The sequence below is a fragment of the Pipistrellus kuhlii genome, unplaced genomic scaffold (genome assembly GCF_014108245.1).
Source record: "Pipistrellus kuhlii isolate mPipKuh1 unplaced genomic scaffold, mPipKuh1.p scaffold_m20_p_6, whole genome shotgun sequence".
NCBI classification, from domain to species: Eukaryota; Metazoa; Chordata; class Mammalia; order Chiroptera; family Vespertilionidae; genus Pipistrellus; species Pipistrellus kuhlii.
The window spans coordinates 46,408,501-46,430,165 of NW_023425562.1; the positions used below are offsets into that span (position 1 = coordinate 46,408,501).

Sequence of the window (21,665 nt, forward strand, 5' to 3'; positions counted from 1 at the left end):
ACTACAATGTCATGGTGGAGTTGAGAGGAGCATGCAATGAGCTGGTGAGTTGGTATAAAGCTGAGCCAATGCTCTCCTCATAGCTGTACCCTAAAATATGTCCGTTGGTAGAGATAAGGAGAGAAGGAAGATTCTAGGGACAAATGGTTAAAGTTTTAACTGATTTCCTTACCAAAAGATTTCCCTAATCTTTATCCCCATCCCTTTTAAGATCTTTAATATAATAATGTGCACTTTGAAACATAAAGGGTTGGAGTACCTAATATTTACAAACACACTTGCCCTCCAGACCTCTTTTTCTCCTAAGAGCACCTCAGAGGTGCTGTGTGCCTTCTGGGAAAGAACACCTTCAGGAAATGAGTCTATTTCATGTGCAGCCAATGAGGAGACACCACCACAGCAGCAGAGACGGTAGGGCATCCAGGAGGTGCACACTCCCCTGCAGAGACCACCATGCCAGTCGATTAGGCAATCCAACTGGGGCAATCCAATTTGGGTTGAACTTTGGTGACAGTTAACACAGAAAGCCCAATTACAGCCTCTGTTCTTTGGCCCATTGCCACAGGGATATGGGGGAAGAAGGGAAAAGTTCAGGCACAATTTCTTTGGGCCTTTCCTTTAGGATGGTAACTTTTCTCCAAGTCCCACAAGGCACTTCTTATGATTCCAACTGCCCCCAAAACCTTAATGTACATTAACTTCTAAAATATGCCAGGCAACGCACAATATGAACCTAAGTAAAACTGCCAAAATACCTAGAAAAAAATGGATGTTATTTCTGATCATAAAATGCCAAGGAATATCAGATGGAATGGCTCAGTGGTTAAGCATGGTTCAATCCTGGTCAGGGCACATGACCAAGTTGTGGGCTTGATCGCCAGCGCGGTGGTGCAGGAAGCAGCCAATCAATGATTCTCTCTCATCATTGAATTTTTATTTTTTCCTCTCTCTTCCTCTCTGGAAAAACAAACAAACAAACAAAAAACAAAAATGCCAAGGAGTGCCTGACAATTGAGGAAGACTTCAAGGCTGATGGAAGTAAAGTAGATAAATGAAGGATCAAAACTGCAGAAAAGGCAAATGATTACTTTACTTCTTAGGGAAGAATAAGGTCAGTCATCTTAAAACCTTATAAGTTAATGCCGAAACTAGCCATCATTTGTTAGATTTGATAGTAAGAATACTGTTTTCACTTGTTTTATTACTTAAATCCTTCCTAAATAGAGGAAAGGCTTTCTATGATAAAAAATCATATATTTATACTTCTTTGTAACAGTGCTGAGAATGATCAGGCAAATGATGGACAGTAAGAACAAGAAAACAGCAACAATCTACAAAGATACTGGCTAGACAAATATGAGCTATGGAGTCCCTTCCTTCCCTAAATGGTCAGAATCGGAACGGGAGGAAACAAATCTATCTCACTACCAAAGCTAGTAAAAGACAAGGAAAAGGCCACAATCAACCCAGGGAACATTCTGGGGCCTTTCCAGAAGGATCAGGGTATTCTGGGACCACCTCACTGATTGGCAGTTAGGTAAAAATGTGCCACCATAATACCCCATGCAATCACTGCTTATACACAAGAGTCATAAGCCACACCCTTTAAAGATAAGTGTTAAAACCAACCATTCCACGGGTAAGTTAGGCCTCCAAACAGTTCTAGTACATTAAATAAAAAAAATGTATACAACTTCCCAATTATCTCATTTCTGAAAGCTAACCATTAACTTATTTCTCAGAAAAAAATTATTCTTTTTCTTTTCTTTGGAACACAAATCAGAAATTGCTGCTTTGATAACCTAGAATAATCAACTTGCTCTCAGTTTGACAAGCATATCTGAAGACTTTCTATGTGCTGAACACTGTAAAGATGGTAGGTACATCATTTCACCCACCAGTAGCAGAACCTTGAATTCTTTTGTTGAGTTCTGCTTCAGTAATGACATCCAGCCTCCTCTGTCTATTTCATGCCCCCATTTTAGGACCTTGCATTCAATGTAACCAAAATCTCAGAATCACTCTTAACTTGAATGTCCAGGTAGCATCTTTAAAAAGAGCTATATTTAGCCAACAGGCCACCCATGTATTCAAAATACTTTCTAATCATGGGTTTTTAAAACATTTTTATTATAATTAGTATATGCTTTTTTGCTAATACTCTAAACCCCAGAAGAATAAGCAATAGAAGTAAGTCTCCAGAAGGCCCACTCATCAGAGATAAGCTCTGCAAACATTTGGGATATAGACTTCTAAATGAGTACGTAATCATAAATATACATACTGTATATAATTTTAACAATGTATCCTATATCTGTGTATGTTTCCATCATGTCACAGATATATGTCCATTTTAATTCAACATATACATTTGTTCAATAGTACCCTTTGAAATATAGATTTTTATATTTTCTAAAGAAATTTTGCCAAAGCAAGAAACAAGAGAACTTCCCTTCCTTTGAGAATTCTTATAAAAATAAGAATACTTCAAAAAATAACCTTTAAGGCATACAATGTTGAATTTCACCCATTTGCTTTAAAATTCTGAAGATTTATTTTTAACTCATGTGATAAAATGAAAGATGAGCGAAACGGGAACATTAAAATCATTTACTTGTGCTCTTAAATATAACCTTTATGTTTAACATGTCTCAGAGAATAACTTCTGTCTTTCCACCCATCAAGAGAGAACATATACTTACCCATATGTCTTATATTTCAGTACTCTTTTTCTTTCATTTCTACTAGGCTTCTTAGCCTTAAGGAAATCTTATCTGAACAATAAATTATTTGCCCAACTCAAGGCAAGTGTGAACCCAAAAGTTCAAGAAGGCAAACTGATTTCGACTGGCACTTAATATCATATCATGCTAAGATGAAAAAAGAAACAGGTATGGTCAACAAGAAAAAAAAAAAATGGTCAGAAAGAATGAGGTAGCTAGTCAACTTTGTATGATGGCTTTAGTCAAACTTGTTATAAACAAACTAGAGGCCCAGTGCACAAAATTCATACATCCTGCATCCTCTCCAATCCAGGACCCTTCAGGGGATGTCTGACTGCCAATTTAGGCCCAATCCCTAAACAGACAGTTGGACATTTCTCTCACAATCCAGGACCACTGGCTCTTAACTGCTCACCTGCTTGCCTGCCTGATTGCCCCTAATTGCCCCCCTGCCAGCCTGATCACCCCTAACTGCCTCTGCCTGCTGACCTCATTGCCCTCAACTGCACCCCGCACAAACACTGCTGGCCTGGTCACCCCCAACTGCCCCTCCTCTGCCAGCCTGGTTGCCCCATGCAGCTTACTATTTAGTCGTTTGGTAATACCTCATTAACCACCCTACCAGCCTGCTATTTGGTTGTCCATCCGGTTGTTTAGATCATGATGGCCCCTGGCTTTTTATATATTAGGGTTCTCATTTTAAGTAACAAGTCTTAAAACATGCAAAATCAAGTATAAGAAAACTTTTTAACCCCATTTATAAAGTATAATCTATTTTATCTGAATTTTAAATGTTAAGTTCAGGTCCCTCTCTAAAGAAAGGAGCCCTGTATCTACCAGAAGGGACAGGTCCGGGTAAAGAGGAGGAGAGGGGGAAGAGGAAACAGAAGAGAGGGAGGAAACAGAGCACGTAAAGAGACATTCACATTTAAAACCATCAGTGAGAACAGAGGTAGTACCTGACATGCAATTCACATCATACCTCCTATTACATTTAAAATTTTTCAAGAAAGAGAGAGAATGAATTTCTTTAACAGTGCCATTCAGAATCATTGGGGATTTTAGCAAGCAGATACTAGGTACAGTTGAAGGTCAAAAAAGTAACCAGAAGTCATTAAAGAGGTAATGGCCACCCTCTCATGTAAAAGAGCAGGGAGAAAACTGGAGCCCAAGGCACAGCAACTGCCCTTTGGGCAGAAGGAAAGCAAATGCTTAAATAAGCCCAGATCGTAATAGGTAAGAATTGATGACTTTATTTAGGATTTAGGATTTCTTAAGCACCTGCTCCACATCTGAAAAACGTCCTTTTAAGTAGAAAGTACAAGTTAATCTGAGTGCTGTTTTCTTAATAACTGGATTTTAATTAAAAATTCAAAAACATAGCCCAGCCGGTATTGCTCAGTGGTTGTTTACTTATGAACCAGGAGGTCACGGTTGGTTCCCAGTCAGGGCACATGCGCAAATTGTGAACTCGATCTCCAGTAGAGGGCGTGCAACTGATCAATGATTCTCTCTCACTACTGATGTTACTCTCTCTCTCCTTCTCCCTTTTTCTCTGAAATCAATTAAAAATATTTTTTTTAATTAAAAGGTACATATGAAGAGGCAAGTAAAAAAGTAAAGGATATAACAACAATGTATAGTGCATGGCTCAAAAACGACAACCTGATGAAGTGAAGGTTCACCCTGAAGAAGTTGTCCTCTTTCTGGTGACAGCCACCCGGAAACAGGGAGCCCAGCAGTCACCTCTACCTAGCTAACTTCAGGGCTTGTGACTCAGTGTTATGTAAATGGTGGGGAGGAATGAAGCATCAATGAGAGAATATGGTTCATAATTGGCTGACAAGGGGAAAAGAGAAGGAAAATTGTGAATCATATACATTCTTATTTTTAAAAAGAAAACTCAAAATGAAAATATTTTATTTAGCAAACACGTGATGTTGAGCCATGACAGGGGCCATTTGAAGTGGTCTTTACATTCACATGGAGTGGACTAATTTAGTTTGATTTTTCTTTTCGTTAAAATCACAAGCAAGTTCCAAAAATGCCCAATTTCCACTACCAACCAAGACTTTTATCCTGAATCTGCTTGTACAAAATTAAACACCCCATAAAGTCTGTGTTTTAGCATTCAAGTGACTAAACTCCTTTAAAATATACTGGGTTTTCATAACTTACGTCAAAGCATAATTCCAAAAGTTCTCTGGGTCGAGGTACTGATTTCCGGGGGTATTTGACAACCTCAAAAGGCAACGAGATTAGAGAAGGGCAGTAAGAGTCAGCACTAACCTAACAAAAAGCCCATTTGTGGAGGATACTTTACTCCCAAAGCCCTGCTCAAAGGAAAAGCAATTTGCATGCAGTTTCTCCTCCGCTGCCCTGTGGGACTCTTGGGTGAGGCAGCCTTCCCAAAGCTGGCCACCTCAGTCACTTCCTCAGGAAGTGGGACTGACCACAGCTTCCCCGGGCTCAGTGTGGCTCCAGCACTGAAAGGGACTTGGATTTGGAAGAGGACACTTTTGCTAGTCCCGAAGGACACAGACCCTCCTGCGTGCTCCGGCTCGGGGGCTCTGCTTTGCTTTGTGATTTTCTGGGCAAGCCCAGATGGAAGGTGACAGGGCCCTCACTGCTGCAGCAGACCAGTGTCTTTATCCTCTCCTCTCCCACCGGACACCCTCACACACCATGACATACATGCAGGGTGCTTGCTGGATCATCCTGTGACTAAACTTGCATCAAACATACCCAAATTAAGCATCTGCAGTCATTCCACATGACCACTGTTTTCTTTTTCTTGCTCCAGAGGCGAAAATAGAACCATGCTGGCTACTTACCAAGAGCGCTAAGGTTCTTGGAACAGTGGGATATCTACTTAGTACTGAATATACAAAGCTTCCCAAAATACATGCCCCCTGTTTTTCTTTAGAAAGCAGAATGTAAACTTGAAGGGCAGGACTGCCCTCAGGTTAACATGTCAAAAGATGGCTCTGGCCGAGACCTGTTTGGCTCAGTGGATGGAGCGTCGGCTTGGGGACTGAAGGGTCCCGGGTTCGATTCCGGTCAAGGGCATGTGCCTTGGTTGCGTGCATATCCCCAGTGGGGGGTGTGCAGGAGGCAGCTGGTCGATGACTCTCTCTCATCGATGTTTCTAACTCTCTATCTCTCTCCCTTCCTCTCTGTACAAAATCAATAAAATATATTAAAAAAAAAAAAAAAAAGATGGCTCTGCTAAAAAATCAAGCACAGACGCTAACGAAGCACCAAACCATGGCACACAGACCTGAACAGCTGGCAAGGTCCTTCCTGCCCAGGGCCTCCTCGTGCCTGCACAGCTGTCGTATGGAATAAGCCCTCTCACCCAGTTGTCTGGCTGTGTTCTCCCTAGGAGTGTCCTTCATTTCACCTCCAGGAATGCCTTTGGGAAGCAGGAAATCTCCTGGGTTAACCATCTCTGCAGATAACTGGTTTGGGACAGTAAAAAGCTGCTCCGGGCAGGGCTTGTCCAGGCCCCCACTCAGTGTGGGAGCCAATGAAACAAAATCTTCAGCCACGGAGATGACTGTAGAAGTCTCTCTCTCCAAAAGCACCCCCCACAACTAGAACACTCTTCAAGTCTAGAAAGAAAAAGCCTGATCTTTCCTTAGTTACACCAAAGAAAAGAGGGCAAGGGTCCTATTTGCCTTATCTTAGGGCACAGAGGCAATATTTTCAAGCAAAAACAAACAAAAAAACCTTCCACAGTGAGGGGCACCTGCATAAAAATAACCCTGGAGAATACATAAATGTCCACCAACAGGGCAATTAATAGGTCAGTTATGCTACATTACTTTTCTTAATTGTGGTAAAATACACATGATATAGCTGTCTCGCCCAGCTAGCTCAGTCGGTAGAGCATGAGACTCTTAAAATACACATGATATAAAATTACCATCTTAATCATTTGTAAGTATAGTTACACTGTGTTTAAGTACACTCATTGTTTACACTACATCTTTTTTACGGAGTACTATGCAGTCATTAAAAGTAAGGTAGAGCTATTATAGATACTGATGTTGAACAATCAAGATACACCATTGGAGGGGATCAGGTAATAAAGATATATACATTAAAAATTTTTAAATAAGCAATTGCATTTGTATATGTTTACATATAGATACATAAAATATATGTGTGAAATTCATGGAAAGGCTTAGGATACACATCATTTTGACAAGGGAATTATGTTTTTCAAAATTCATCCACCAAAGTGTAGGTGTGCATTTTCAAAATCTGATATCTACAGGCACGTAGTTAGAAGTTAAAATTTCCTCTGAACTTAAAGATAGTCAAAACCATCAATCTTGGCAAATTCCATCAAAGGTACTATTGTATGAGCTGTTTTCCAATGGATAGGCATCTTTTAACTACAAGACCCTTTTGCCGGAATTTACTAATTCATCAATGAGAAACTCTGAAAGGGTCTGGGCTGAACCTGTCACCATTAATAAACTTCAGGAAAATTCATTATAGCCTCTGCTTGAACTGGGTTATTCAAATAGTTTCACAATGAGAAAGCAAGGGGGAAAAGTCTAAATTCCTTTCCTGTTGGATGCAGACTGCCTCTTTTTTCTTCTTTTTCTTTTTTTAATGAAGCATGTTTGGTGAATTCCAATATTTCAAAACTAAAAAATCACTCACTTATCCATTTAAATACTGAAAACAAAAGGATTCTCGGATTAGGAGGAAAACTCATAAAAGATTTAGAAGCATTCCTTTGGAATTTTACAAATGCCACATTTTTCAGTAGCATCTCTACAATTATAGCTTGAAGCAAATATAGATTTTCTAAATTAGAAGTGATATTTTGAGTACAGATATGCAGAGCTTCAAAGTAACTTTCCTTGGTTACCTGCTGAAGCCCTCTAAATTTTTACACATAAATCCTAAATCCTATACAGGGCTTTTGTCCCTGAAATGCTCTAATCAAACCAGCAGCTCTACTTTTGGCTGTGTTCTTCCTGATTTTACGCGTAATTTTTCTCTCTTTTAAATACTAAATTTAAAATATTTGCAAACTTTTATATGTTTTTTATTTATTTATTTCAGAGAGGAAGGAGGAGTGAGAGAGAAACATCAATGATGAGAGAGAATCATCGATTGGCTACCTCCTGCACACCCTTACTAGGGATCGAGCCTGCAACCCAGGCACGTACCCTGACTGGGAATCGAATCTGGGACCCTGAAGTCCACAGGTCAACACCCTATCCACTGAGTCAAACCGGCCAGGGCTGCAAACATTTTTGAGATTTCTGGAACTAGAAGCATGGAAGAGAAAACGAGTAGCTGAAGCTCTTCTCCACTTCTCTGGGGTTTTACAGTTCAAAGTCACTTGCTTCCTTAGGAGGTCTTTCTTGTAGGATTTCATTCAGAAAGTTTGGAAGTATTGTTCTTGCCCAAGGCTTTAAGACTGAGGTTCTCAACTGGGGGAATTCTGCCCCTCCACCACACTGATAAATAATTAGCAATGTCCAGAGACATGTTTGGTTATCTATCACAGCTTGGCAGGGGTGAGGGGTGCTACTAGCATCTTGTGAGTTAGTAAGTAGAGGCCAGGGATTCTGCTAAACCTCCTACAATGCATAGGACAGCCCACAACAAAGAATTATCCAGCCCCAAATGTCAGTGGTGCTAAGGTTGAAAATCCTGTCCTAAGGGAACAGACTTTCCCCTTTTCACCCTTCCTTCCTCCCACCAAGCCCTAATCCTCCTAAAATCATAATTAACCTGCTCCCCCCGTCGTCCACACCAGAGCCTTCTAGCACAGAGGTGGGTGCAGCTCACCACCACTACCCCTGCCCTCTCCCTCCAACTGAGGCTGGGTGTGGACAAATGGACTCCCCACAGAGTTATTACAACCCTTCTTATATTGCCATATGAGGCCATCGCCTAATCATTAAGCAATTCTTGCCAGATACTATTTTACTTAAAGGTGGGATCATGAAATGTGGTACTTTCATCTATATGTTATGACTGAAATCATCCCCCAAAGTTATGATGTTAACAGCATGCCTACTGACTGTTGAATTAAAATAATTTATTTAAAAGTTCTCTTCCTAAAGTAGACAGATATCAGAAAACAAAACAAAACAAAACAAAAAAACAGAGAAATAGAACTAATGACATCATTTTGTCAACCGTTATGTTCTACTCAAAGGCCCTCTCTAGAGTTTCATTCATTTCACCTGAGACAACCATCAGTTTGGAACAATGTTCACCCAGGAATGCTCCTCCTGTTACTAAACTTCCCACCAAAAGCAGGGCAGAGGAACTGATTCTACAGTCTAGGAATTTGGGAAATGCTGGATAAATACACACACACATATTCACGGCCTTCTTTTCTCCAGGCCTCTTTGAAGTCCCAACATGCATCCTCTTTACGGGAAATCCAGGCTAAGCACTACCCAAGTGAGGCTGGGAGCTTTCGAGGTGAGACACCTTTGGGAGACACTTGAAACATGTTTAAGGAAGTACTCTCTTGAGAGATGGTTAGGGAGTAGAGAGTGAGGGAGACGTTTCCTGCCCATATTTCTGAACAACGCTAACCCTCTGTTTCTCCAGGGGCACCCCTGCATCAGCCCAAGGGAATACACCTAAACATAAGGAGGAAGAGCAATAAACAGGCATTTCTACAGGGGCTCTGCCTTCAATAAAACTGAGCACAAAAGCCCTGTTGGGCTGGTCCAGTGAGTACTGTCAAAAGGAAAATGTGGCCGAAACCGGTTTGGCTCAATGGATAGAGCGTCAGCTTGGGAACTGAAGGGTCCCAGATTCGATTCCGGTCAAGGGCATGTACCTTGGTTGCGGGCATATCCCCAGAAGAGGGTGTGCAAGAGGCAGCTGATCGATGACTCTCTCTCATCGATGTTTCTAACTCTCTATCTCTCTCCCTTCCTCTCTGTACAAAATCAATAAAATATATTTTTTTTAAAAAGGAAAATGTGTTGTAAAATGCACATGCACACATAACAAATGGTGAAGGAAGGAAAATCGGGAAAGGGAACAAGGTAACAATGTTTACCTATTTTTAGTAGCCATGGCCACAGCAGAGTCTGGGAACAAGCAAGACATCCCTACTGGATCATGCCAACAAAGGGAATCATTGGTTGACCCAGCAGCAGTGGCTATGAACCTCAAAGACATGTGAGTCTCTGCCCCATTAGCTGTAAAAATGGTGCCTGTAAAACCACAGTGCGCTGCAGTGACCAACGGATGGGCTTTTGGGATAAAACAAACTGAACCAAGTCCTGTCTCTTTCCTTTAAAAGTTCCTTGGTTCCAAGCAAGTTACTTAACTTCTTTAAGCTGGTCTTCTCCATTGAAAAAGAAAATCAAATCTACTTCATGGAGTTATTGTGAGGATTAAATAACCTAGGTAGGTACTTACCAAAGTACCTGGAATACAGTTAAGTACTTACTAATGTGAGTTATTATAGTATCAAGATCAGCAATAGGGTCCTAGCATAGAGAGAACTTAGAAGAAACCAAGCCATAACACTGATGCTCCTAAATAGGTAATGATAACAAGACAGGGGCCATCAGGAATTCCCAGCAACCATATGGAGTATGACAGCGTCCTTCACTGAAGTGCCTCTTGGAGAAAGGCAGCCCGGCGAGGTCTCCTAAGATGCGGAACAAATTTGTCTCAGCCTCTACGAATGTGAAATTAGAGCACCATGTAACCGAAGAACTTAAGGCTAAATTTGAAACTCCAACAGAGGTCAGCAATATCCTAATGCTCAAGATTAGAGGAACAGAGTTTTTTTTAAATTTTATGAGTCATCTACATCAAAACCACTAAAGCATAATTATTATTACTCAACTGCTAAACTATGTGTTTAATCTTTCCCAAAATTAACATTGGCCAGATAGACCAGACTTGCATTTTTGCCAGGAGGATTATATACCTATTAAGAGACTCCTCAAACCGTGCGCGCGCGCACACACACACATGCGCGCACACACACACACACACACACACACACACACACACACGCCACATACCCCTAACCTACGAGAGGCTTCAAATACACATCTACGCACCCATAAGACCCTGATCATTATGCATTAACTATTCCACTGGCTATTCTGCCAAATTTCCTACCTCTAGTGTCTCAGTCTAATGCATTACTCAATCAGCATTTGCTATGCATTAATGGAAGAAATACTGAAAGCTACACATTGTTTTTGTGCTCTTGTGTCAATAGAAAAGAGAGAAAGGATCCAATTTCAACACTCAAAAGAGCTCATTCAGCCCTGGACAGTGTGGCTCAGATGGTTGGAGCATCATCTTGCGCACTGAAGAGTCATGGATTGGATTCCCTGTCAGGGCCCTTACAAAAAGCAACTGACCAATGTTTCTTTCTTACATCAATGTTTCTCTCTCTTCTCTCCTCCCACCACCTCTAAAATCAATAAAGATAGGTGAAGATTTTTTTTTTTTTTTCAGTAGACTTTTGTTTTTGAAGAGTTCATACACTTTGGCTACTATACTGAGGTACAGACTTCAGGGTCAGAAAGACCCAGGTATGAATGCCAACCCCTACACTAGCTGGCAACCTATGGCACATTTGTTCATCTCTCAGAGCCTCCAACTCCTCAAGCATAAAATGGGTTAAGACTTTCATTTGTCAGGTTCGCTGTGAGTCCTGACTATCCAGAAATCAGAAGTGGTTGGAAAACACAGTGTCCTGAGCTGCCCGTTCCAGGGCGGCCAAGTCACCCTTTAGCTAATCTTCCTTGAGACTCTTGTTTTTTCATTTCCTGGCTCAAAATCTCTGTCCTAGCCAGAAAACTAAGCTCAGTGTCTTCTGCACATTTTCTTCTTGTGCCAAATGTTAAACTTCTGTGCGCATTGGTGGTTCAGTGGTAGAATTCTCGCCTGCCAAATGTTAAACTTCTCCATCATTTCCCTCCCTGGATCATCTCTCTCTCTCTCTTTTTGTCAAGCTCCATCCCTCTTCTTTTTCACAATTCTACCCCAAATTTTTATCAAAATCTCTACCTAAGAGTCAATCTTTCCTTTTTTGTATTCTTCCCCCCACCTCTACCCTTAGAATCCAAGTAAGCATATCAGAAAACAGTATAAAAATTAAGAACACAAATTCAATTCACTTGTGGGCAAGTTATTTCTTGACAAGAGTGAATTAAGGCAAAGCTACAGACCACAGTCCTGAGACAGTGGGGCATCTATTGATAGAAATTGTGTATTCTAGCCTATAAACAGAAGAGATGAAAGATAGGACAAACTAAGGAAAATCCACTTATCATTGAAAAAAACAAGAGCATGTTCCATAGAAAGGCAGACCCTTTCATTGCCTCCAGCTTGTTTAAACTTAGCTAATAAACACATACAGATCATTTCTCATTGCTTTCCTCATTCACTCAATGGCTGTGAGGATGTCTGAACAAAGGCCATATGCATAAGAAAGGGAACACAGTTCCACCGAGGCAGAGACACAGACAACCTAGGGCCTGGGGCCCTGGAGGGAGCACAGGTAAGCTGAGTGAGTGCAAAAGGACATCAGAGTTCCTAGCTTTCAGTCCTCGTGCCATTCCAGCATGCAATCAAACTAAAAAGTCTATTAATGAGATTATTTTCCTTTTGTGTGTGTGTATAAGTCTTCAAAACTTGGTGTGTGTAACTCAGTTAGGCCTAGCCACATGGCAAGTGCCCCATAGCCCTATGTGGCTGGTGCCTATCATACTACACGGAGCAGTTCTAGACACAAAATAATTCCTCCTAGATCCCTTTGATGCCTTCTACACTCAAACTTCCATCACCACCAAACCCAAATGAGCAGATAATGAGTATCTGGTCACTGTCGAAAACATGGGAAGCAAAGCGCCAGGGGAAAGGGACATATCAAAGGCATTGGCAAACCCCCCATACTTTCACAACCAGGTTGTTTTTTAACATTCTGATCAACGTAAATTACACCAACGGACAGACAATGTTGACTATAGCCACTCACTGGGCTGAATTTTTCAAAAAGCTAAGAACCGTGAAGTACATGATTTATAACTGCAAAACTCATGCAAGATTCCCACCGACAAATGAAACTATAGTCAAGTAGGAACAAGTACGTAACCTCCTGCCCACATTTCGCCCACTTTTTAACCAGATACAGGGAAGCCGTAAGTGAAGACCTATAGACAAGGCAAGACACTCTCACTGTATGTGTTTCTATGGTGTCAAAATAAATAAATAAATACACTTATGAGATCAAAGAAAGGCCAGAAGAAACAACACACTCCTAGACTGAGGGGGGGGGGGGGGGAATGTTGAGCAAAAGCCCTTTCCCAAAAACAGGAGGCTGCAGAAGACAGAATAGCCAAGGTTTTGGGGTTTACTACCGCCGAGACCGGTTTGGCTCAATGGATAGAGCGTCGGCTTGGGGACTGAAGGGACCCGGGTTCGATTCTGGTCAAGGGCATGTACCTTGGTTGAGGGCATATCCCCGGTGGGGGGGTGTGCAAGAGGCAGCTGATCGATGACTCTCTCTCATTGATGTTTCTAGCTTTCTATCTCTCTCCCTTCCTCTCTGTACAAAATCAATAAAATATATTAAAATAAATAAACAAATAAATAAATAATAAAGGGTTTACTACCTACCACACACACTGTTTAACACTTTATATGCATTTAATCCTAATAACCCTCCAGAAAAGTATGGCTTATTTAAGTAACTCATTCTAGGTCCCATAGCTAGTTAGTGAGCAGAATTCAGATTGCTGTTTCATTTGAGGACTAGGCAGAGGCAACTGAAAATCTCCATGGCCTTATCCCCCAGCTTTAACCAGAACGCCAGGCATAATCAGTTCTCAAGCTACAAACCTCAAACTACCTCTGGCATTCTCGCTATGTTAGATCAGCAAGTATAAGAGACCAGCTCATCAATGAGTGAGGCTTCATTGAATAACTCATAGTTTCAGGTTCACATGATATAAGGATTATAAATGAGCTAGCAGAAATACATATTATAAATTCTGGAAAGCAGAGAGAAAGTAATGATACAACAGCCTCAGACTGGAAGAGTGCTGGGTTTTTTATTTCAAACCTGCTGCCCGCTACTAAAAACAGATGCCCTTCCCTCTCACCCCAATATGGGCTCAATCACTGTATTTGAATTTTCTAACGTAGTAAGTTGTTCTGCAATCTAATTCTTATCATTCAGATCTCTAGAAAGAATTTGTTCCTCAGAGAGGAAGGGAGAGAGATAGAAGAAAACTACCAAATTCAACACCCATTATTAGGTTCTTGAGTGGGCCTTTGGAAAGCAGGAGTTTATGTTCTAAAAGGAAAACATTCAAGACCTACAACATCTTGATTTTATCTTTAGGCTTCCATAAATCCTTCAAGATGCTTGGAATCTCTAATTATGTAAAGTTGTAATAATATTTGACTGAAAACAAAACAATACAAAGCCTGCATTTCGGACACTAAATACCACTGACTAGAGGCTACTTATGTGCGACAGTTAAAAAGACCAGAGTTGGCCTAAAAATTTCTTATTTCAGTCTCCAGGTTTAGATTAAGCAGAATTTGCTCGCACACCTCATTCTTAAATCAGAATTTGGAACTTTCCATCTGTAGATGATGGTTCAAAGAACTCTCTAACCAATGTTTGTTTATTGTTGGAACAAAAGATTTTTCTCAACATCACTTTCAATTTACTTTTTCTCATCCCTTTCAAAAACGAAACAAAACAAAACACCTCTTTGTTCCTTCTCCCTTTCAACTTGTATCCTCACCCTAGTACCAGTAAAAATGTCTGTCTTTTCAACATGCTATTTCTAGCACCGTCTCTGGTGTTGACACAGATTCTCTCTCTCTCTCCATGATGACTCAAGTCAGGGAAATCTGGCTAATTATAAGGGCTCTTACTGGGACTCAACCGTCTCCATTACCAACTGCCACTTCTAACCTGCACATCAGTGCTGCTGAGCACTTACCTGAGCCCTCTCTCCAACTCCCCCCTCTTGTCTCCATACCCCTAAGCAACTCTCAGGATTTCCCCATGACCTATGCTCCCCCATGCAGAATAGCCTGGTAGGTGAGGAGCAGCCTTCCAAATTCTGCCTCTACTACCATCTATGAGCTGGCAGACTCTGGCCAGGATCTTTGTCTGTTTCCCCACCTGCACCATGGGGATAATAATATGTAGCTAATCTCATGGTTTCAGTATAAATAACGTAACATATAGAAAGGCCCACCATGGTGGACTGCAGTGTCTGCAGATACTAACTACTAAAATTTTCTACCTCTCTGGCAATGTTTGGCCCTCCAACTTCCTGAAGCATGTATCTTAAGTTCTTCAGCCATCCTCTTACTTCATTTACGGTTTTACCGTATAAATCATTAAACCCAACCCTTTTCCACCTTTTAAGATTTATTTCTGGTCTATGCTAAATACTTCCAATCTAGACCTCCAGCCCAAACACATCTGGGAGATAAAAGTCACCCCCACAGGCAACCCAATCTTGAACTCACTGTATCAAGCCCCTCCAACTCCACCTTCCAAATCTATTTTGTCTTCTAATTCAGGATCTCAGAGACATAAACAACCACTGGCAAGTAACCTCAGAGAGCCATCATCCACCTCTTCTGCCACCCCCCGTACCTCATCCCCCATCTCATGGGGAACAACCATAGGCCTGCCTGACCCCGAGGAAATCACCACCTACCTCTCCTTCCCCATTGCAACACCTTGGATCACGCCTTGGTGTTTTCTCTTGGATTCTGCTTGCATTGGTCCCATCATTTGACCTCCCTGCCTCCCGCCTGGACAGCCTTCATTCCATCCTCCTGGCAACTACCCCAGGACTCAAATTGACTATACAGAATGACCTTTGGAAGTCTGACCTTGATTGCCTAAGCTTCCTCTGTTCTCCCATACCACACTCCCCCCAAACCAGTCAACACTAAGTTCCCTCAGTGCCCTTGACACACTGTTCCACCAGACAGACTCTCATTCTTCCCCCAAGTCTTTGCCTGCCTTACAAATTCTTATTGGTCTTTCATGGTTCAGCTCAGAAGCTACCTCTTCAAGGGCTCCTCTCTGGACACATGGCATTGGGTGGCCTATTCATATTCTTGTCATAGCATCTGGGGGCTACGTCCCACTTATTTTTCTCTGAATTCCTTTCCCTTTGGTACTTCCCAGTGTCTAGCACAACATGGGGCATTAGTAAACAGTATCTGTTAAGTAGGTGAAATAATCCCCAATTTAACATCACTCCCTACTTCTCAGGGTTCTCCCGCCTCTACATCACCATACCTTGGTCTATTTGTTCTTCCCAATCCTGAACATTATTTTATCCTCTAAAAAAAAGAACCTGCCTCCAAAAACTACCTATTTCATTGCTTTGATATTACTTAAGTATTTTTTACTTCCTTAAATGGCATAAAAGCTGAATAACTCAAATGTTAAAAAAGCACCAATATTTTGGTAGTCAATAAATCAGACAATTTATAATTAAGTTGTTTGCACAACTAAGATGTCAACAAAGATCTTTGGTACCACTTTCCAAAAGTTCGATTCTATTATTGTTTGGTGTTTTACTGAACCTGAAGACAAATGCAAAAATTAAACTGCCAAATGTTTCTGAAGAGATTAAAAATAACTGCTGTAGGAAACAAAGGAGATCTTACCACTTGCAGTTTTTTGTTTCCACTTTTGGCTAATTCTGATTAGTTCTGGGTTATAAAGCATGTCATCCTGTTAGTGAGTGGTCTATTATCTCAGTCATCTCTCATGTGTCTTCAGATAATGTTTGCTACAATCTCCTACTTGAGAAGTCTTAACTGCAGCTGACTAGACCTTTTTGTGTGTGTGAGCTATGACGAGCTGAATTTATTTTCATTCAAACTTCTAATTCTCATGTACTTACCATATGACCCAGCCAAGGAGACATAAAACTAATGTTCAGACTAAAACCTGTATGCAAATGTTTACAACTTTATTCACAATCACCAGAAACGGGAAAACCCTGATGTCCTTCAACCACTGAATGAAGAAAAAGCTGAGGTACATCCATACAGTGGCCTACAACTAAGCAATAGAGAAGAACCAAGTATGGATACACACAGCAAAATGGATGAATCTCAAATATTTGTGTGGCATTCTGGAAAAGATACAGACAGAGGGACAGTACAAACCAGTAGCTGCCAGGGGATGAGTCTGACTGCAAAGGGTCATCAGGACAGTTTTGGGGCCGAGGGAACTATTACTTATTAATAGACAGTGGTGGCAGATAGACAGTGCTATACACTAGTCAAACCCAGAGAACTGTACACCACCAATAAATTTTACTACATGTAAATTTAAAATTTTTAATTACTTAGTCATGACTTTAGGTTAAAGATCCTCTCCTAACTCTAACACAAAGGTGTGGCTTTCCTTAACCTTGGGCGTAGCAGAGGTTATTGATTTGTTATGGAATTGTATTGATTAGGAAGAGATACTGAGGGAATGAGGAGGGAGTAACCCCAGATCTTTTCCAGATACTTCCATTTCCCTTGTATTGGCAACTCTGCTCCAGATACACACAGCCAGATGGAGTCCTACCAAGGACACAGGCAAGGTTATTCAAAACCAACAGAAGACAGACTATACCCCACAGCAATGCCCAAGAAAGCATTTCCAGGGGAAAAAATGAAGAGGTTGGGAGACTAGAAATCCTAAAATCCTAACCCATCCCGGTCAAAGGGCTAAAGCAGAAAACCCATTCCCGTGCTGGCTGCCTCCTTCCTAGACCTTCCTTTAAAAGGGAGTCAAGGCGGGTGGGGGCGGGGAACCTCTTTGTGACAAAACAGGGGAAAAGGAGATGGCAGAGCCCTCCAGAACCAGGAGGCTGAGTTCTAAAAGCCCTGGATCCAATGTTCTTCCACATGGAAAAAATGATCCTAAGTAGGCAAATGACAAAAACAAGCAAAGGGTTCAACGGCCAGTGACACTTTCTTTCCAGTGTACCCTCTCCAGCCAAACCCACACATTCCTCCCGCAGAGATGGCCGCCTTGGGGACTGCTGCAGGCAATCCCCACCAGAAGCCGGGGCTGCGGGCTCCAGGTGTGGCTGCCTCCAAGGCGACGGGGGACAGCAACACCCAGGCCCAGCCCGTGTATGGGTGCCACCCTGTTCCCTCCGGCCTCTTCCAGGAAGGGGAATGCTAATGCTGTTGCTGTTCTCCACACACACATTCACATTCCCAAGCCCAGGAAACTCTGATCCTCTCCCCTGGGGCCCTGGGCTGCCACATTGTTAGAGCTCAGCAGGGGACCGCCACCTGAGACAGACCTCCATCCAAGATGAGCTTCCCGATTGCAGCCCAGGAGAACCAGCTCTCCAACCTCACTCACACTGCATTTGCAGCTGGAAAGACCGGCCTAAATGCAAAACAAATGCTCTTTTTCAGGAGCCTTCTGGGAGAGGGGGAGGAACAAAGCCAAAAGCCACAGAGAGAGTAAACCAGAACATTCTGTGACATACAATGCTTTACAAAAAGGGCTTTTAAACATATTACCAAGAAAGACTCCTTACCATGGGGGGGTTTAGCTGTCAAAGTGACGTGAAAATCACTGGCTTTCTCAAGACAAGAGTGAAGGACTAAATTATAAAACAGTTTATTGTAGCAAGCTCATTAAGGTTTATCATATTAGCCATCTGAGTTTTAGTTGGCACCAAAAAAGCAGGAGCAGCACAATGTGCAACATGGACCAGGATCTGCTTTGCAAGCAGATTTCTGCCCACATTCAGACACAGCACCTCTGGCAGCCCAAGCCGTTGCAGAATTGAAAACCAATTTCAGCACAGTGATTTGTCATGAATTTTGTTCCATCACGTAAGCCATTTACTGGTCTATCAGTCCGAGATTACATTTATCTCTATTAAATACCACACAACGTACTCTGAGCTAACCATACACTCCCTTTTCCCTTTGCCAGTTTTTTCACACACTGGATGCTCTGCAAACCGCACGAAATATTTCTGAACAATAAAAACCCTTGCCTACTTGACACCCTCCAGGGCAGATATTCTGCCCACCAACTGCCAGAACACAACCAATTCTAAGATCCTCAGCGTTTCTGAAAAGACCCAGTTCTGCTGACCGCGAAGAGGAACAAAATGCCCTCTCTTCACAGTAGAGGAGAAATTTCTTTTCAATCATGTCTTGTGTGGCCTCCCCTGGACTGTCCTGTTACCAAACCAGAAGACAGAACCAGTTCTATCTGTTGATGACATCAGATTGGATGTGATTCTGAAGCTGCTGGTTTCCTGTTTGGGGAAGTAGACCTTCTTTTCATAAGGAACCCCCCCAGGCAAAACGTTTAGTAGTTCCCCTGTAAGCTCCCACTGCCTTTGTTCTTCCCTTGCCTACATTCATCCCTGCTGGCCTCCTCGCTTCTGCAAAAACCGATTCTGGAGGGTGCACAACAATGCCAGCTCGAATCTAACCTCCATCTCGTAAGGCAGCAGACATTTTCCGCCATCCACTGCTGTAAAGCTTGGAGTTAACAGGCATCTTTCCACAGAGGAAGCCAGACTACCCGCTTTCTTCCTGGTATAGCATTAGGATTCCACATTAAAATGTATGCCACAAATAATCCAATGGCAAACTCACCGTCAACAGCCCCCAAAATCAATAAAAGCCATTCCACCACTTGACTCCGAGTGAAAAACCTTTCAGGTTAACAGAAAGCAAGGTTTAAAAAAAAAAAAAAAAGGTGATGAATGAACAAAAGGCAAATCTACCTTAAGACTTCTCAAATCCCAAAAAGGTGGCGAAGCTGCCTCGATTTGGTGAAGTCCTTCTTTCTTTGTAATCATCCTTTGTAATCATCAGGAAAATACTACATGTGTGCTGCTTTAGTCTAATGCAAAACAGGGCATTCTCTACAAGGCCCTGCCGCCTACCATCCCCTAAGCTTGCTTCTTTCCAGGCCTGAATCTTCTAAATGATTAGACAAAGGCGATTTTATGAGGTCATTCTGATTTTGCCTGGACAGGAATACCATCATAAAGTCACTCTAATCCCATTATAGGTGGGTAACAGTTAGAGCCCAATATTACTTCCAGAGTACCAATCTATTGTCAGTCTGTGTCTGAATGGATCTTCAAATAAATACTTAAATTCATGCTCAAAATATCATCTCTCACCTTGTGAACCTTGACCTTTGGGAAAGACTTTGGAACAGTGCTCAGTTACTGTCACACGGGCATTCTCTGCAAAGATGAAAGGGTTAAAAGCAGCCACAGTCAACAGGCCTACAAGGGGGGGGGAAAAAAAAAGACAGCATGTATGCCTTACAGCATCACTGGAAAGCATTTATGCTCATTTTCTAGAACAATACTGTTACCTTTTGGCCTTCATAATAGTCAGAAGTATCCCCAACACCCTTTAGTAGCTTCTAAAAGGAAAAGCACAAAACAGAACATACCCTGCAAGAGAAAAAAAAGCATGCAAAGTAGCAATCTCCAGCAACAAACTACCATTACAAATCCATCAGTTCATTCTGGTTTGGTTTTGTTAAAAACGAGAGATTGAGATTGAGAGAGAGAGAGAAAGAGAGAGAGAGAGAGAGGTATAAACCAAGTGTCCCCACCCTAGCAAGTCACATTTTTTTTTTTTCTTTAATAAGGGTCATAAATCTCAGCTCCTTGTCCATCCCTTAAGCAAAAGAAAAAGGCAGGAAAAGCCCAAGTAATCTCAGACCTTGCAAACCTGCACATTTCCCCCATCTTCTCTACACAGGCTCTTTCAGGACTCCATTAGCCACATACCAGTGCTGTGTGGTGTCTAAGTGTGCATTCACATACTGTGTTGGGATGGTACCTTCCTGCAAGCGCCTCTGCTTTTGGCTGCCATGAAGGGAGGAAGCTGCTATCCCACTGTAGGAGCTCAGTGACTGCATTGTGTTCAGGAGCTGATCTGCCTCAAACCAGTCTCAGCCGGTTCTGGTCACCCTACATAAAAAAGCTATGGCAACCCTCCCTGAGTTGCCAACAAGTCCCTGAAAATCATCAGCGCAGGGGGCTCTCGCAGGGGGTTGCTCTTCCCTTGCAGGTCTTCCTGGGGAGGGGAAGGTCATCGTGTGTCCCCCCACCACCACCACCACCACACAAGCACCCAGGCTTGGAAATGCCCACCTCACAAGCACTCCAGAGCCCCTGAGGGCCCATCCCCCACCCCCTCCACCCCAAAGCCCACCGCAGACCCTGTGGCCCCCTCCTTCCGCCTTCCCCCACTTACCTCCCACAACCTGGCTCAGATCTGTGTGTACCTGTGTGTCAGTGTGTGTTCCCTTGTGTTGGTGGCTGACAAAGAGCCCCCAAGAAAAGCAAATCTATGTGTGTCTGCTCACACTGGACGCGTTGGCTGCGGGAGCCGGCCTCGGCCTCCTGGCTGAGTGGTGCTGGCTTGTTGACCAGGCTCCTCGCTGCCTGTCACCCCCACCCCACCCAGCCCCCTCCTCCCGTGCCTCTCTCTCTCTCTCCCAACCCTGTCACCACCGCCAGCAGCCCCCCCAGTCTCCTCCTCCTCCTCCTCCAACCTTCTCTTCTTTCAGGCACCTGGGGGGAGACGTCCAAATCCCTTCACCTCGGGGCAGACGACTAAAAAAAAAGATGCCTGGGGTGGGAGTAGGGGGGGCACGAAGGGGCAGTGAGAAAGAGGGGGCACCGAGGCCTCGGGAAGCCCTGTGCGCAGCCGGCGCCGCAGGGAGGAGGCGAGCCCCTGGCTCACGTGGGGCCCCCCTCAGTGAACCTGTGTGGGGCCTAGCAACACCGGCCGGTCCTCGGCCCCCCAAGAAAGCTGGCCAAGCCGCGAAGGCCGGCGTCCCCGAGGCCAGGGTGGGCCAGGCCGCGGCGGCCAAGCCAGAGAGGGCCTGAGCCTCACGCGCTCGCC

The 21,665-nt window shown here is 42.9% G+C and overlaps 1 protein-coding gene across 18 annotated transcripts in view; it reads right to left on the reverse strand.

The window, feature by feature from the left end:
* ZNF532 (zinc finger protein 532) overlaps positions 1–21,665 on the reverse strand; it is a 92,781-nt gene that overhangs the window by 70,740 nt on the left and 376 nt on the right. For 4 of the 18 annotated variants that reach the window (XM_045574818.1, XM_045574816.1, XM_036419430.2 and 1 more), the window contains exons 1-2: positions 20,119–20,916; positions 19,919–20,026 (exon numbers count right to left, since the gene is read on the reverse strand). The gene's annotated coding sequence lies outside the window, so the exon portion shown is untranslated. Of the gene's footprint in view, positions 1–19,918; positions 20,027–20,118; positions 20,918–21,011; positions 21,221–21,665 lie in introns of those variants that run through there. The other 14 variants (XM_045574805.1, XM_045574809.1, XM_036419425.2 and 11 more) reach the window with 12 other exon arrangements.